This window comes from Hibiscus syriacus, unplaced genomic scaffold (genome assembly GCF_006381635.1).
Source record: "Hibiscus syriacus cultivar Baekdansim isolate YM2019G1 unplaced genomic scaffold, ASM638163v2 tig00110328_pilon, whole genome shotgun sequence".
NCBI classification, from domain to species: domain Eukaryota; kingdom Viridiplantae; phylum Streptophyta; class Magnoliopsida; order Malvales; family Malvaceae; genus Hibiscus; species Hibiscus syriacus.
The window spans coordinates 6,467,470-6,485,930 of NW_024062685.1; the positions used below are offsets into that span (position 1 = coordinate 6,467,470).

Genomic DNA, 18,461 nt, shown 5'->3' on the forward strand with positions numbered 1-18,461 from the left:
AAAGTTTGCGTCCACTACCTTAGCTATCCACACTAAGGATTTTCCAACAAATTCACTAATTTGTTCTTTCTTTTGAGGACAAAGAGTAATCTTACAACTCCCTCAAGAATTATACCCCAAATTCTTGAGCACACTCTTTTTCAAAGAGAAATACACAAATTTGCAAACTTACAAGGAAAACCTCACAAGGTAGATTGTTTGCACAATTATCGAACAAAAAAAAGAACACTCAAGGATAAATACAATAGAGCACAAATGGTGTTCTTGAAATCACAATGAATATTGAATGAAAAATAGGCTTGAAGTGCTCAAACAATGAGTTTGATGCTTTCTCTTTGATTTTCTATCAATTCTTGTTAATTGTTGCTTCTTGTTTTTTTTTGATCAATTGCTTCTAAGCTTGTTTAAATACTCCTTCAATTGATTTTGAACGTTGAGGATGATTAGTGGAGTCAATTGAGCTTTTTAAGTGTGAAAACAATTAATAAAACTGCTTGGAGTGTGGGGGGAATCAGTACCCCTGGGGGGAATCGGTTCCCTCCGAGTAATCTGTTATTTCTCGGAGCCAAACCATTCTGGGGGAATCGATACCCCTGGGGGGAATCGGTTCTCTCTGGACAAACTGTAATTTTTGGCTTTGAAAATGTTCAAAATACTTTGTAAATTTGTTTTGAGATTATTTTAAGATTAAAACATAATTTTACACTTGAGTAAGGATTGAAATTGACTTTTGAAAAACTTGGAGTAATATTTTGATATTTGAATAATTTAATCGAATATATATAATTTAAAATTCAATATAAAATCTTAAAATTCATTAACACTTAATTTGTTATATCGAAACATCAAAATGTTTTGAACACCATGTCTTCAGCATGCTTATGTTTATGAAATTCTTATGCTGCTCTAGATTAGCGATTATACTGCTGGGCTTAGTAAGCTTAACCTTCGGATGTTTTCCATTGGCAGGTTTCTAGTCTGGGTCGTTCATGGAGCACAATCGTAGTAGGATTTCCAGTATCTCCTACAGAGTACTGGATGTAGCTTAGTGAGCATGTGTATTCTTAGAACCTTACTAATGTATTTGAGTTGTAAACTTCAAGATGTATTATTTATTTTAAATTATGTGTCACAGAGTTTTGATTTTTTTAAATTATTTTATATTCATTATTTATGTTTTAAATATGATATCATACAGTACGTTTGAAAAGAAAATGATCAGGGGTTGTCTTGGCAGCCCAGTGTGGCACGTTAAGCCCAATCGGGCTTAAGGTGTTACAATCTAAATCAAATCTGAGGATCCAATGCAGGAAAAATCAACATGATAACAAATAAGCGTCATCTTGATCACTTGTGACGAGGTCAAATTCAACCATGAGAAAATAGATAAACTAAAATAACAGTCAAACGACTGAAAACGTGTCATAAAAGTAGATAAAATCGTGCCATAGAGATAGAATTATTGAAAACTAAAAGACAAAAAAAATAGAGATGTGATATAAAAAATTAAATAAAAACTAACTCCAAAATATGACTAGGATTTTTTCAGTTCACTTGAACAAATAGTTGAACTATTACAAATAATTGACACAATAATAATTTTAATTTTTAAGTGTGTTTTTATAATTTGATTTTATTTTGTGTTAACTTTTACTCATAATTTTTCGAAAAAAATTAAACTTGAATATCAATATTTTAAAACGAGTTAAATTTAATTATCAATATTTAATTTTTTTTGAATTATTATTATTTAAATAATAATGTCAATTGAAATGTTAAATTTAGCGGTAGTGACATGACATCCTAATATAAGTCCACGTGTATTTTTATGATTTTTTATTTTATTTATATTTATATTCTTTATTAATATAATAAATAAGATTAATAATTTTTTTGATGAAGTATAAAAATACCAGATTTTAAAGATAAATGGTAGTGCAGCAACATAAATATTTTTTTTTTTTGATAATTCTTCCACGCTCCATTAGTGGTGATGAGCATCATCAATGATGAACACCGATAAATTAATTTATAAAATGTTAAAATTCTAAAGGATTTAACGTATAATTATAAATTAGTTGAAAATTTAAAGATAAACTATACTAGTGACCACCTAACTATTGTCCCTTTTTATTTTGACCATCGTTTTTGAAATTTTGTCAATCAAGTCACTTAAGTACTATTTAAATGCATTTAATAAAACCAACTGATGTTAATATTTAACGGAAAAGATGATATGGCATATAAAATATTTGGTATAATTACACATTAAATCATCATTACTTATATATTCTATCAATTTTGTAACCCCCCAGACCGATGCGGTTAGCCCGATCCGATCCGAGAAGTCACATTTGGGCCACCGGAGCGACCCACTGTAAAAATAGCGGAAAATTTAAAACTTTTTATCGGAACATGTAAACTTATAAAATCAGTTTTCACTATTTAAAAATAAAACAGATTTCCAAACACGTATATAAATCAAAATACAATTACATGCCCCCTAATCACATGTACCATACTCTGCAACAACGCCGGACGAATTCCTTTACTGATGTCGATAACTGCACTGGTATAATTCTTTTAACCTGAAAATGTGAGTAATAGAGTGAGCTTTGGAAAGCTCAGTAATACAAAACTACCAGATGATGCTGATGAACGTCCAGATACAGATAAACATACATATCCTTATTATTTCCGAACATTTACAGATTTTTATACTGAGCAGAGATCCTACTGATATTTCAGATGATAACGGACAATGAGCTTTCAGTTCAGAGAAATATTTCGGATGATTGAGTTAAGGAGATCAGAATATGTTTTCTAGTGTGTTCCCGTAAAACTAGTATAGTTTTTTTTAAAACATATATATATACACCCCATCCTTTCACAATTTGTTTGTGTAGGTTCCCCGGAACCATACACCCCGCACAACCAGTAACAGTAAGGCCCTGATTACACAGCCGAGAAGCCTGCAGATAATCTTCCTCCAACAATAAACCCCCCAGATAAAACATTTCTCCGTCGGTAAACAGAGGTATCAGAAATCAAAACAGAATTCAGATCAGATATCAAAACAGAATCCATATCAGAAATCAGAACAGAATTCAGGTAATGTATCAGAATAGAATTCAAGTCGAAAATCAGATAAAATATTTATATGATTAGGGAACACACCAGAGTTTACAGATATTATTCAGAGGTATTGGATAATCTTAATAGGTAGAGAAACATGAATATTCAGTATACCGATAGGATATCGGAATTTAGAATCACTATTGGAAGAGTTCATTAACTGACAGAATCATCCGTTATTTAGAATGTGAATTATCAGGATATTATCTTATTCGGACAGTTTTCAGAAGCTGTACGTAATCAGAAGGGTATTCAGAATCCTTTACATCCATGTCAATTGATCGGATAATCGAACAATCTTGAGAACGAAGATTCAGAACCTTAACAATCTATGTCGACTGGTCAATTCATTTTCCTTCTAGGGTATTTACTCTTTAATACCACAAATTCTTGTCCGTAGACCATTTTCGGAATTATCGCTGAATAAATCTTTCAATGTCTTTATTTCATTTCCACGCTTCCACAATATTATGAAATACTGACGTACTTGATTTTGTAATTCATAATCCATAAGAACATTACATCATATATGTTTATTAACATTTCTAGATTCATCCAACTCACTTATTCAATCCTCGGTCCTTGTGGTTACTTAATTTATTTAACATTCAAGTCAATTCCAGATACTTCAGAATTTTCCAGAGTAATTCAAGCGTTCCTGATTTTAAGACACATGTTGCACTTCCGTTCCATTCAATTTGGTCTTCGTGGTTGATTTGTCGAACAAACGTCCAATTCTTAGTACTGAATGCGATCCAGAGTTGAGCTAAGCTGAATACTTCCAAAATTTATCATCGAGTCAAACTTAAGAAGATGAACACGCATTCCAGTAATATCTATGCCATTCAGGTATTAACATAGCTTTAGGGTTGATCTACTCACTTAAATTGTATTCCATTACTTTTAAAGGTAGGTCAATACCCATGCTTATTTGGATTCCTTAATTAATCCAAGGTATTTACTTAGTATATGTCATGAGGGTATTTTGGTAATTTTGGTGTTCAGTTTTATTCCATTCATTTCAGAGCTCGAGGATATCCAATCATTCCTGAGCTTGGTGATATTCTTGGGTCATTTCCATTACAGGGGTATTTTTGGTCATTTTACAGATTCAGTGCACTTTAATAATTTCCTTTCGTCTGATCTTACTATTAATTTCAATCTTATCATTTATTTCAGTCATTTCGAAAAATTCTGACAACAGAACACCCCCGACAAATTGTTCTTCAGGTATTTACTCATAACTCGGATATTTCCGGGTCAAGTGCCTTCTCAGATTTTACAAACGGAATATCAGGAATTTTCCTGCACTAAGTCAGGATTTTAACAATCAAATCCGTACTTAATCGAGTTAAGTACAAATCCTCTAAGTATTTTCTCATTTAGAGTCAACTCATACTATCCTACCTCTTAAGGCATTTCCGTAATTTCTTAACCAGATAATTTCGATATTAGCTCTTAACGAAAATAATATAATTTACAAATCCATGTCTGATTTCTTTATCACTAATCACAAACTTGTAATTTAATTCTAACAATCTTTCAATCTCTTATATTAATCATTCGATCCGTATTCAGATATTGAATTTCTACCACATTCATATCGAGTGTAGAAACTAATTAACTACACAAATGAGACCAACATTGTCTTAATTATGTATTTACCAATATTCACATGTTCTAAAAAGCATAAAGAGGTAGTAAAGTATTACCTTGATTTTCGTGCAATACCGATCCACCATAAAAATTCCATTCGCACGCCTTTGATCTTCAATTCAACTTCCAATAATTCCTCAGATACATATCAATATAAATTATATCAGAAACGGAGCTTAATTACGATAAACGGATCCAATCGGGTGATAAATTAGTGAAAGATGGCTTAGCGGGTTTGAATTTGGCGAAACAGACTTTGGATTCGGATTCAGGACGTCGAAAGCATAAAATATGACTTTTCGGAAATTTGGAATTTTCGGTCAAAATCAAAGTCAACAGGTTTGACCGGCAATTTCGAGGCCTTCAGGTTTGAATTTCGAAAAACGGACAGCGGAATCGGATTTGGAACGTCGAAAAATGTCAGGATAGGTATACTCGGTCGAAGTCAAAGGTCGTTTAATGCCCGGTCAAAGTTTTGGTCAACAGTGGTCAACGACGGTCAACGGGTCGAGTCAACGGGTCGGGTCGGGTCAACGTGTCGGGTAAACGGGTCGGGTCGGGTTGTGACCGGTCAAACCGGTCAACTATGCACCAAAACCGGTCAAACCGGTCATTTTTTTCTTCCCCACACGCAGTGGGGGCGCGTGAACAGTGATAAAATCCCAGAAAAATTTCTAAAAATTATTTTGAGCGATTTCGAGATACTTACAAAGCTCGGTTCACAATTTTGAATGGCGGAGAGCTCGATTTCAACAAATCGGAAACTTTGACCGCTTCACCTCCTCACGCGCCGCCGTCGACGGAGACCAAGGATGACTCTGGCAAACTCGGAACGATGCAACAAACACGATGGTGCGGGAGGTGTCGTAAATGGATGACCCGATCGTCGTGAATCGATGAAAAACCAACTAAAACTGAGTTATTACCGACGATACTTCCGACTGAAATTCACGATGAACGACGATGATTCACGATGAAAGGTTTGAGGGGTTTGTTCCTCGATTGACAACGAACACGATGGTGGTTTCGGCTCGTCGTTTGGAGGTCGGACGGCGAGTAGATCGTAGTTCAAAGAGGGGTTGACGGGAGAGGGAAACTGGAAAATTTTCCAGAAAACATACGAGGATTGGGGTTTATAACATCTCATATTTTAAAATGGTTAAACCAAGAGTTTAGCCACTGAACTTCCTGCACTTCATAAAACGGTCTGTCAACTTTAAAATTTTACAATTTAACCCACTGTTTCTTTCAAAATAACAATTAATTCCACCACTTTATAATTTCTTAATTTTAGCCCCTAAATTGGGGTGTTACAAATTTGGTCCTAATTTTAATAAATTATAATAAATTTAACCCTCAAATATGCCAAGTAGTTAATTGGAGAGGAATCTAATTTAATATGAACCAGTACAATTTTTATTTTCTCTTTATCGGCTTTTATTATTTCTAATAATAAAATAAACATGTCAATGTTTTATAATGAGACATGCCAGTATTTCTACATGTTCTTTATTTTTTTAGCTTAAAATACTATATTTTATATTGATACATGCAAGACAATTAGTGTGATAAATTCATGTGTTTAAATTATATCTTTAATTATTTTAAGATTTTAAATTATATATTTTATTTTATTTTGTAATTACTTTTAGACTGTTTGATTAAAAATATTTATTTTTTATTACTCAATTATCCAAGTATTATAACTTTACCTTTACCTAATTCGTCGCATTATAAGTAAAATCTAATTGTTTTGAACTAATTTTTAAGAGTTTAAATTTTGATTTTACTTAATATAGATGCATTTTTTTAAATCAAAGCGTTTGATATTTAATTTTTGTTAATTTCTCAAAAATGAGATCAATTTTTTGTAAGTTTTCTTTTCTTTTCTTTCTTGTTTGTTTTCTTACATGAATAAGATGAACAAAGACTACTTTGGCACCATTTGATTTGAGGATTAAGTTTATATTTATTAAAATTAGGACCAAATTAATAGAATATATAAGTAACATGGACCACATGTGTAATAATATCAAATATTTTAACTGTCACATTAGATTCTCCGTTAAATATTAATGGAAAATGGCTTAATTGAATGCATTTAAATAATTGAGTGACCTGATTGTCAAAATTTCAAAAATGATGGCCAATATAAAAAGAGGTAATTGTTAGGTGGTCACTGGTATAGTTTACCCTTTATTTTAAATAAATTGCCTTTAAATTTTTAACTAATTTATAATTATACGTTGAACCTTTTAGGATTTTAAATTTTTATAAATTAAATTAATGTTGCTTATTTTAGGAAAATTCTACAACGTTCGACGAGATCCGATAAGCACTATTAATTTAATTTATAAAAATTTAAAATTCTAAAGGGCTCAACGTATAATTATAAATAAGTTAAAAAGTTACAGGTAAATTATTTAAAATAAAGGGTAAACTATACCGATGACCACCTGACTATTATCCCTTTTCATTTTGGCCACCATTTTCGAAATTTTGTCAATCATGTCACTCAACTATTTAAATGCATTCAATTAATCAACTTACCGTTAATATTTAACGGAGAAACTGATGTGCCAGTTAAAATATTTGGTATAATTACACATTTGATCTTTGTTACTTATATATTCTATCGACTTGGTCTTGATTTTAATTTATTAATATTAAATATTATATAAAATTTTTAGATATATTTATAATTTTATTTTTTTATAAAAGTATTTTGAGAATAAGTTACTGATTAAAGTATAAAAAATTAAAGAATTGATTTTAGGATAGAATTTACATAAAGAATTGAAGTAAAAATTCATGTTGAATAAAATATATGGTAAATTAGATATTTAGTCCCCTAATTATTCATGTTGTTTCATTTTAGTCACCAAACTATTTTTTTTTCAAAATCATCACTAACATTACGTTTTCGGTTTTATTTTGATCAATAATCGTTATAAAATTAACGACACATGAGCTTCTCCGTTAAATATTAACGGCAAATGGGTTAATTGAATGTATTTAAATAGTTGAGTTATCTGATTGATAAAATTTCAAAAATAGTGGCCAAAATGAAAAGGAGCAATAATTCAATGGTCACTGGTATAGTTTACCCTTTATTTTAAATAATTTACATTTAATTTTTAACTAATTTATAATTATACATTGAGCTTTTTAGAATTTTAATTTTTTATAAATTAAATTAATAGTTCTCATCATTTTTTATATTCATCGTGCTTGTCGACCATGCAAGAATCATCCTATTTTTATTTACATGAAATACACCTAAATATGCTGTCAGGAAAAAAATAAATATCAAGGATAAATTCAGAAATTAATAACCCTTTTCAAGGGCCCTTGAAATTATAATTGTAATAGACCCTTAAAAGGTCTTTAGTTCGGATGAGTCATTTTTCAAGATTTTGGGGATCAAGTTTGGGTAAAATTAAGGCCCAAAGAGGCCCGAGAGAAGCTACATTCATGAGTAATTTCTTTCTAAAGATTACTCGTTCCTTTATTCTTCATCTTCATACTCTTTACTAAACTTAAGCTCCTTATTTCTTTTCAAAATCATAAACCCCTTATTGACATGGGCATTGGAAAGCATTCATAAGCACAAATTTAAGTACTTTTCAATTTATTGTTCTCTTACACAAATATGAGAACATCTAGACCTATTTCATCTTTTCCGAAAAATATCTCTGACACCAATTCATCATAAAAAAAAGTAGAAACAAAGATGAACATGTATATGAAGAGTTTAACCGAGTAAATAGGTAGGAGGCATTATAAGCAGATTTAGTCAGTGACAAATTCAGAAATAATTTTAAGGGTGGACATACATGTATTAATAATATGAAATTTTTGTATACGAGTGAGCACAAATAAAATCTTAAGATAAACACAATCAATAATATGGATACGTTATAGGGGGAGGGGAAATCTAGACGTTGGCATATAGATTGGCCCGTGGATTTGGTAATGGTGGTGTGATGTGATCAAAGTGGAGACAGGACATCTTGGAAACATTATGAAAATAAAATCTCTCGTAACGCTTGAGTTGGGGATTCACGTCGGTCAAGCCATAGAAAGCAATGCTTCGATGGTACGAAGACAACACATGCGCCTAACAAGGCCAACCACGAACTTGCCAAGTGTTGTTTTGGATAATATGCACTTACCCTCCAATGTATGTTATTATTCATTTTAATTAGGTCAGTCGACACTTAAGTTTTAATTCACTATTAAATTCCTTTGAAAATTGAATAATTAAATATTACCTCTCATTTTCTTATTATTTATATTTGATTTCTTAAAATTTCATTATGGCATAATACATGGAAATGACGAATAAAAAGGTTAGAAGAGACATCATAATCAACAGCGACAATTATGTAATGCGAATGCATGGGGTGGGGGCTTAGGGTTGTTGATTGTGTACTTTTTATGAGTTGTTTCTTAAGGTTCAAAATAATTCGGGTCCTGTTTTGAAGTTGAAGCCAATTAGATTTGGTTTTCGATTCAATAAATGGTGGACAGGACTGAAGGGCACCATCACCACACTTCTACGTACCCGCCTTGTCTCATTTCCATAATATATCTTGCACTCATGTACTTGGTACAATCACAGCAGAGATTTTCTTTTCCAAAACCAAAGGCAAACTTATTAGTTATGTGATAAAAAAGTTTAAAACTAAGTATATTGAACACTCAAGCCCAAACTATCAAAATATCAGAGTTAAGGCTTCCAGGATGCCTAAGTAAGCCTAGTGAGCATGCAAACTCACAAAGATTGGAACCAAGCCCTCAAGGCTTCTAGGATGCGGAAGCTTTAACATCAACGTGGATACTCAAAGCCACCAAGGTTGAACTATGGTGTGGAAGTGCAAACACAAGTGTGGCTACTCCTAGGCACCAAGAGAGGCAACAAATACCAAGAGAACAAAGAAAACAAGAACTAGAGTAAATGCCTTAGAGTTTTATTAGTCTCTCCCAAGAGAATGGAGGAATGAATGGATGAATGGATGGATACAAATGAGGAGGAGAGGCTCTCTATTTATAGTTAAGCTCCCTCTCAATCAATGACCTAGATCGATTTACATCAACGACTAAAATCTACCCAATTAATACAAGATCTCCTAAATCAAGGGATTGTATCTACAAGATCTTCTCTTTACTAAGGAAACTCAATCTAATCCTATCTAATTATATCCATTAGTAGGATTATTTCCTTTGATAGGTGTTCACACTGGATATAGTAAGATTCTCCCACAATATCTTCCTGATTTGTTGTATCTTGCCATATTTATCGAGCTTATGTGATCATCATCGGATATGATGCCATTTTCCTTTTCTGTATGACCAATGTGAACGGGCTCCACAGCATTCTCCAAGTGATGGGCCAAGTCCGGTGGCCTTGGCAAGCCCACACTCTACATAGAACCACTTTAGCAGACACTTGCGCCAATGTCTCGGACCCAAATATCACGACTCGTGACATTCTCCCCCACCAAACCTAGCGACGCCCTCTTCGCTCCACTCGACAATCCTAGGAAATATCACATTGGACACTTCTCAATGCCTTGGCTTGTTGTTGTCCTCCCATACAAACTACTTGCCTTGGCTTCTTTCGCATATAACTTCACTATCCCTCACGCCATACTTCACATCAACTTGGTTGCCTTTCGACACCTCGAATTTCTCACACCCTCATAAGGACTCGACCTCCCCATAAAGGTCGTGCTTGCTTTGGCTCTTGCCGCCAAGTGATGAAATAGGCTAACATGCCCACAAGTACATTTATGTCGTAGGAACCCTTTCTTGCAAGTCTTGATTTGTCTTGGCTTGGACCCTCTTGGCCCTACGGCAAAGTCTTGGATCCCTTCCAAACTTTGTTTCATTATCACTAAAGGTTAGATCTTACTCTACCTACAATCAATAAAGACATCAAATCAAACTCAAAAGAACACTAGAATTGTGTTGAGATGTATATTTCCCTCTGATTTCGTGGCATTTACTCAAAAATACGCCAACCCTTCTTACTCTATGAAGTCTGACACTACTCGCATCGAACCCTCCTTATTGGAGTTCTTTACGTCACTATACATCGACACTTTCTCACGGCAAAGTCTGATGCCCCTTCTTGCCTCAACCTTTATAACATGAAGTTTGGAGTTCACTTCTCACCTTACAAATGGTAGTTTATTCATGGTTGTCTTACCCCTCAACATCTTAGCCCCCTTCGACTTTTGTCTAATAGTCTCTGAAGGGTTATTCTTCACTTGAACATCCTCGGGAAGCACCTCATTCGAACCTTCTCTTATGATTGTCTCTAGAACCATGTTCTTTACACGAATATGCTTGAAAAACTCCTCGGACACGGACAACCCTTCCTACACTTGGCTCCCACTCACCTTGGTAGAAACAAACTTTATTGAGCTAAGTCTCAACGCCTCTTCGATCCTGGGTTTGTCATTTTCTTTGGACAACTCAATCCTGGGCTCATACTTTACCTTGGATAACTTGGCTCCCCACGGGTAGTCTTACAACACCTCGGGTATCTTAATTTGGCGACCATTCGCTTGCTAAACTCTTACCATCTGCTTAGCATCTTTGACTCTTGTACTTATGCCAAGTCTGAACACATCTTTCCCAGACTCACCTTCTCTTATGATGGTCTCTAGAGCCATGTTCTTTACACGAACATGCTTGAAAAACTCCTCTAACACAGACAACCCTTCTTACACTTGGCTCCCACTCACCTTGGTAGAAACAAACCTTATTGAGCCAAGTCTCAACGCCTCTTCGATCCTGGGTTCGTCCTTTTCTTTGGAAAACTCGATCATGGGCTCATCTTTTACCTTGGATAACTAGGCTCCCCTCGGGTAGTCCTGCAACACCTCGGGTATCTTAATTTGGTGACCATTTGTTTGCTCAACTCTTACCCTCGGCTTAGCATCTTTGACACTTGTACTTATACCAAGTCTGAACACATCTTTCCCAGACTCACCATCTGGTTCATCATTGACTGGATTTTCACTGTCACTCGAGGAACTACATTCTTTATCCTTTGACTGGCCTTCATCACGGATTACCTTGCCACTACACTCGGCTTTGAGCTTTCATTGAAAGTCTTGCTCTTATTGATAACAAATTCTCTGATGGAACCGACGGTTGTCAAGGCTTTAGACAACTCCTTAACTTCCTTTCGCTCCAACACTTTATTCGCCCATGGCTTCAATCCGAACATGAAAGTGAAGAACCCATCTTCTTCAATTAAACTCAGGACTTTGAGCATAAACTTTCTAAATCGACTCACATACTCCTTAAGTGTCCCTTTATGCCTGAGACGTCTCAACTTGGACCACACATTTATCCTGGCATACTGTGAGCGAACTTGCTCACTCTGCACCATCAAATTGATGGTTTTATCTTTCGCTATCGCATTGGGTCTCTTTCTGTGCTTGATTACTTTGATGTCTGCAGTCTCATCATGTCATGATCATAGATTGACTACTTTGGCACTTGTAGTTGCACCACTATCTGGCCTGGTGACGTTGACATCTGCAATCACGCCGAGTCTCTTTTTGGGTTTGGTTTCCTTAACATTCGTAATCACACCTTGTCTTTCTCTTGACTTGGCTGCTTTTTCACATGCAGTTGTGCCATTTCCTTTATTGACGACATTGACACTCACAATCGCACCAATTCTTGCTACTCTTCCCTTTGGCTCGTTTATTCCCCTGGCGATAGCAGTAATGTAACTCTTCTTGGGACATCCTCTAATCAAATGAGGATCATCACAGAAATAGTACTTCAAATTTTTCTTGCTCGCCTTCTTTTTCACACCAGACTTAGCCTTTTCATTCTTTCCCGATGGCTTTTCTTGGCTACGAACAGTCGATGGCACACCTTGGTCATTCAAGGAGATTCCTTTATCATCTCCCAACTTCACATCTTCTCGGCCTCCTCCACTTTTGCTATTATCCCTAGGCATGGGCCTGGATGAAACAATGCTAGTTGGCTTATCTTCCGCAAGCTGGGTCAGCTTTTCGGCTACAACTATGGCCTCCGAAAGTCTATGGGCATCTTTGTGCTCTCCCCCAACACACCCCTAGTCTGAGTCCCTCCAGGAAGGTCTTGAGTACACCTTCACTCATTGCTCCATTACATATGAGCAACTCCTTCTTGAGCTCATCAATTTCATTTCTCAAAGCCATCACCTCGGCTTCTTGGGCATTACTCTCTTGAACCATCTCTAACTCGTTGAGAACTTGATGCGGCTCGTCCTTAAACATGTCCTCCATGGACTCCAATTTATCAATGAAGAACTCCACAACACCCTGGGTCTCTTTGGCCTCTTCCTCAGCTTTTTCAAGTCTTATGACCCTCATTTCCAACAAAATTGAGATCTCCACCAACTTGATGAGCCTCTTCGCATGGAAACAAAAATCTTCCATCAAATAAGCCCATATCACGTCTATTGTCAATCTCTCTTTTTGTTTCCCATCAAGACTCTCATTGTCTTCATGAGTGAACGCACTATCTCACTCAAACATGCCTTGAGCTCCACTTTTGAGCCTCTCTACCTCGAGATCCATCTTCTCTTGGTGTGCTTTCATTGCCTCAAGATTTCTTGCAAACTCATCATGGTATCCTCATGCTTGGGTACCGACTATGCTCTCAAGCCCATCGGATTTTTCATCGTTTCTCACCATGGCTCTCTTTGCCTTTGCGTGCGGAAACTCCTTTTCTCTTGTGTCTCATATCTCACTCTTTATCACGAACTAGCTCAATTACCCTTGACTAGCTCGAACGTAAATCCTTGCCAACTTAATTACCAAAGTAAATTGCCAATACATTAAGTAAATCAAACTTACCCAGTTTACTACCTCTCACCAAACATTTATGAAACGATCGTTGTCTCCCCACAACGACTCGCTCTGATACCACTTGTCACTCTCTTAGATCCTTCAAGCCTAAACTGTCACAATATCAGAGTTAAGGCCTGACGGGACGGACGTCCTTAGACACTTCTGGGTCTTTTCTGCGACTAAGTAAGACTTACCCAAGCCTAGTGAGCATGTAAACTCACAAAGGTTGGAATCAAGTCCTCAAGGCTTATCGGATGTGGAAGCTTTAACACCAATGTGGCTACTCAAAGCCACCAAGGTTGGACTATGGTATGGAAGTGCAAACACAAGCGTGGCTACTCCTAGCCACCAAGAGAGGCAACAAACACCAAGAGAATAAAGAACAAATAACACATGAACTAGAGTAAATGCCTCAGAGTTTTATTATTCTCTTTTAAGAGAATGGATAGATGGATGGATGGATGAATGAATGGATACAAATGACGAGGAGAGGCTCTCTATTTATAGTTGAACTCCCTCTCAATCAATGACCTATATTGATTTACATCAACGGCTAAGATCCCCCTATTTAATACAAGATCCACCTATTTAATACAAGATCCCCTAAATCAATGGATTGTATCTACAAGATCTTCTCTTTACTAAGGAAACCCAACTCAATCCTATATAATTACATCCATTAGTTGGATTCTTTCCTTGGATAGGTGTTCACATTAGATATGGTAAGATTCTCCCACAATATATTCCTGATTTGTTGTCTCTTGACATATTTACCGAGCTCCTGTGATCATCTTCAGATATGATGTCACTTTCATTTTCTGTACGACCAATGTGAACGGGCTTCACAGCATTCTCCAAGTGATGGACCAAGTCTGGTGGCTTTGACAAGCCCACACTCTGCATATAATCTCTTTAGCATACACTTGCGCCAATGTCCCGGACACAAATGTCACGGCCCGTCACATTGCGACCTTAGACGCTTCAATCTCTTTTAAAAAAAAAACTCTCAATATATTTTAAAAATAATAATTAATTTCAATCTCTTTTAACATAAAATTTGATTTTGATTCATATGACAACTTCGCATTATATAATAGCATGTGTCGGTTTCGGTCCATATTCAAAAGTAGACAAGAAACCTCGAGTGTTTATGTCTAAAAATGTATAATGTCTAAAAATGTATAATGTCTAAAAATGTATAAAGAAAAATGGTAAATGTGTAATGTTGGGTATGGCTATGAGGTTGAATCCGAACAAGAAATGAAGCAGCAGCAGCAGAAAAGGTGGGAAGTTAGTGGCACAACCACAATGGCTCCACTCCACTATCTTGATTTATAATTGAAGTGCGCTCACGGACCACTTTCGGACAAGGTGGTTCCTTTTCTACTAATAAAAATCAATTTTTTACTTAAAATTAATCATGAAATATATAAACATTAATTACCTTTGACAATGAATTTCAAAATGCACATTATTAAAAAAATTAAAATATTAAGATGTTAAAACTAAAATTTTTAGATTATTTGAAAATTTTAATCTAATTTATGTCATGTTCGTAACTTATTCTCCATAGAAGCAAACCAAGATGATATTTTATAATACTCAAAAAGGGTTAAACTTATATAATATTTTTTCTCATTATTACTATGGTTATTTTGGAAAAATAGTAGGGTTGTTGATTTTAAAAAAAAACAGTGAAGGGGAATATGTTGATTCACGTGAATTAGTGGACAAAAAATGGTGTCCCTATGCTACAAAAAAAGTCAGTCTGGTTTCTCAAATCAGTGCAAATCAAGCCAAACCTTACGCACCACCTCACTTCAAAACTATTCCTAGTGCGAGTGGAGACCAACAAAAAATATAAATCTAAATGGATCATATGTAACTCATCCTTTCTTTCCAAGTTCCAACAATCAACATATTTCTAAAATAATAATAATAATAACAATAAAAAGGATAAACTATGTATTTAATCACTCACCTATTCTCGTAATTCTATTTTGATAATCAACTATTTTTTTTCAAAATTTTATCTAATGTTATATTTTGATTTCATTTTGGTCACCCATCATTAAAAAATTGAACGACGATATTAATATGCCACCATAAGATAATGCCACATCATCATTGATGATGTGTGACCATAGTAGAATCTAAGGAACAAGTGGATGACTAAATATGTAGTTCACCCTGATAAAAAAATAATAGCATCTTCCTGCTCATTTTATTATCTCCATCTTCTGCTCCATTTCAACACATTTTTTGTTTTAGCAAAGACTAGTGGTTGATGGAAAAGTTAGAAAGGTGTCGACAGTTGGCTTAGCTTCTTCTGGAGAAAGAATAGCAAAGGGGCCTTTTTGTTTTTTCAAAGAATCTTGCGCGTTATACTAAGAGTATCTCCAACAACGCAATAATGTGGAAATATCTCCACTTTGGAGTGCTCTAGCCCTGCGCCAAACTCAACTCCTCTTTGGAGAAAAATGAAACTGCACGCTATATGTAGTGTGCTACTGTAGCAACACTACAAAAATCTTTTTTTTAATGATTTTTTGTTTTTGTTTTATGATTAAATTGTAAGATAAATAAAAATACATTGAAATTAGATGAAGAAACAAAGTAATTTTATTTTACAAAATATATCATTAATTGATATTTGTAGAATGAATATTCTAATTCGAAGAATTAAAATAAATAATTATGTAACTTATGTTTTTTGCATTATTATTATTAATTGTAACTTTCTTATTTATTTGTATTTTCGAAATGTTATTTATGAATGTTTTATTTATGCTTTTTATTTTGATATTTTTTAGAAATGTATATGTTTTATTTTATATTTTCAAAATTAATATTATAATAGTTAAATATTGTGAATAAAGTAGAGTTGGTAGTAATGTAGAGATAACGCTGGAGATGAATTATTGTTTCATATTTATAGTAGAGATAGAGATATTATAGAGTAAGGTCTAATAGTGAAAAGTTGGTGGAGGGTTTCTGCAGAATATCAATGTCAACGTCTTCTCTATCTCAATACCTCTATTTCGCTTTCTCCTCCTCCTTGCCTTCACCTCTAGGGCAACTACCTTCAGCCGTTCTTTTTCATTTCTTTTTTCCTTTTATCTTTGGGTGTTATTAGCTATGGAGGTGCAGAGCAGAAGGAAGTTGTTGAGGTTCTTGGTCATGTTGTTGGTTTTCTTCTTCACAGAGATGGCAGCACCCTCAACTGCCAGCAGAAGCAGAGGCAACTTATCTACTCAGAATCTTGAGGTTCAAGCCCGGTTGAAGCTCTTGAATAAGCCTGCTGCTAAATCTATCAAGGTCGGAATTTGATTTTATGAACAACTCAGAAGCTCCCTTTCGATATCTAATTGAATTCTGTCCAGTTTCTTGTGTTGGTTACTTAAAAGTAGTTAGCCGCTAATAAATTGTTAATTCGGACGTAACTTCTGTTATCTTAGATAATTTTCCTTTGTTAATCCACTGCATGTGTGCGTATGCATTGAGCAGAGTCCAGATGGAGATATAATTGACTGTGTCAAACTTGCCCACCAACCTGCTTTCGGTCATCCATTATTCAAAAACCAAAAAATCCAGGTTTATTCCTCTTATTTAACTGCCATTGTTTTGACGATGTTACTTCTTCAATCCATTGTCTTCTAAAGGTCGTCTTCTATTTCAAATTTCCAGATGACCCCAAACTTTCACCCGGAACGTGCTTTTGCCGAGAGCAAGGTTTCTTCGAATACGAAACCAGGATCGTCGAGGAAAATTACCCAGATGTGGCACTTGTATGGAAGGTGTCCAGAAGGAACTATTCCCATGAGAAGAACTAAAGAAGATTTGTTAAGAGCAAGCTCTGTCAAGGCGTTTGGGAAAAAGAGGCACAAAACCATCCCTCAACCAAGGTCTGCAGATCCTGACCTCTTCAGTCAGAGTGGCCATCAGGTAGTATACTTTCTCAAGGAAAAATTCAGGACTTTAAACAATTGAATTTCCCGTAAAGACCTATAGTAATAGATTATTGCATATAATTATAATCATCATGAACATGAAATTGATATACGTTGTACAAATGTTCCTTTTTCATGGGTGATTGCTGCCTTGTAGCATGCAATAGCTTACGTGGATGGGGACAAGTACTATGGAGCTAAGGCAACCATTAACGTTTGGGAACCCAAAATACAGCAGCCTAATGAATTCAGCTTGTCCCAAATCTGGTTATTGGGAGGATCATTTGGTGAAGATCTCAATAGCATTGAAGCAGGCTGGCACGTACTGCTTTCTTACCTAACAAACTACAAATTATTTTCTTTTGACTCGATATTAACTCATTGGCCTGTCTTTGTGTACAAATTAATAATAGGTTAGTCCAGATTTGTATGGAGATAACCACACTAGACTCTTCACTTACTGGACTGTAAGACTAAACTCCATGTTACCATTCACTACTATGATGCAGTTCTATTCAACTGTTGTTTAACTCTGTTTTCTTTATTACTAAACAACAGAGTGACGCATATCAAGCCACTGGTTGCTATAATCTACTTTGCTCAGGCTTCATTCAGATCAACAATGAAATAGCAATGGGTGCAAACATCTACCCTATTTCTGGTTATCATAGTTCCAATATGATGTAAGCTTACTTGTGTGGAAGGTAAGGATTAAGAAGCTACTCATAAAACAATCCATCAGAAAGCATCATTAAAATACGATTGAGATAAATACTCATCGTCTGTGATCTGTTAATAAAGCATGATGAACATAAAATATGTATATCCATGAGTGTATGAAGTGTTCAAGTGT

At 34.9% G+C, this 18,461-nt stretch overlaps 1 long non-coding RNA gene and 1 pseudogene across 1 annotated transcript in view; one reads left to right on the plus strand and one right to left on the minus strand.

Moving 5' to 3' along the window:
• Window positions 1–18,461, plus strand: part of LOC120118576 — a 29,826-nt pseudogene that overhangs the window by 10,651 nt on the left and 714 nt on the right.
• Window positions 4,639–18,461, minus strand: part of LOC120118579 — a 29,370-nt gene continuing 15,547 nt past the window's right edge. Inside the window, exons 3-4 of the long non-coding RNA XR_005515767.1 lie at window positions 18,105–18,382; window positions 4,639–4,652 (exon numbers count right to left, since the gene is read on the minus strand). This is a non-coding gene — a long non-coding RNA (uncharacterized LOC120118579). The remainder of the gene's footprint in view (window positions 4,653–18,104; window positions 18,383–18,461) is intronic.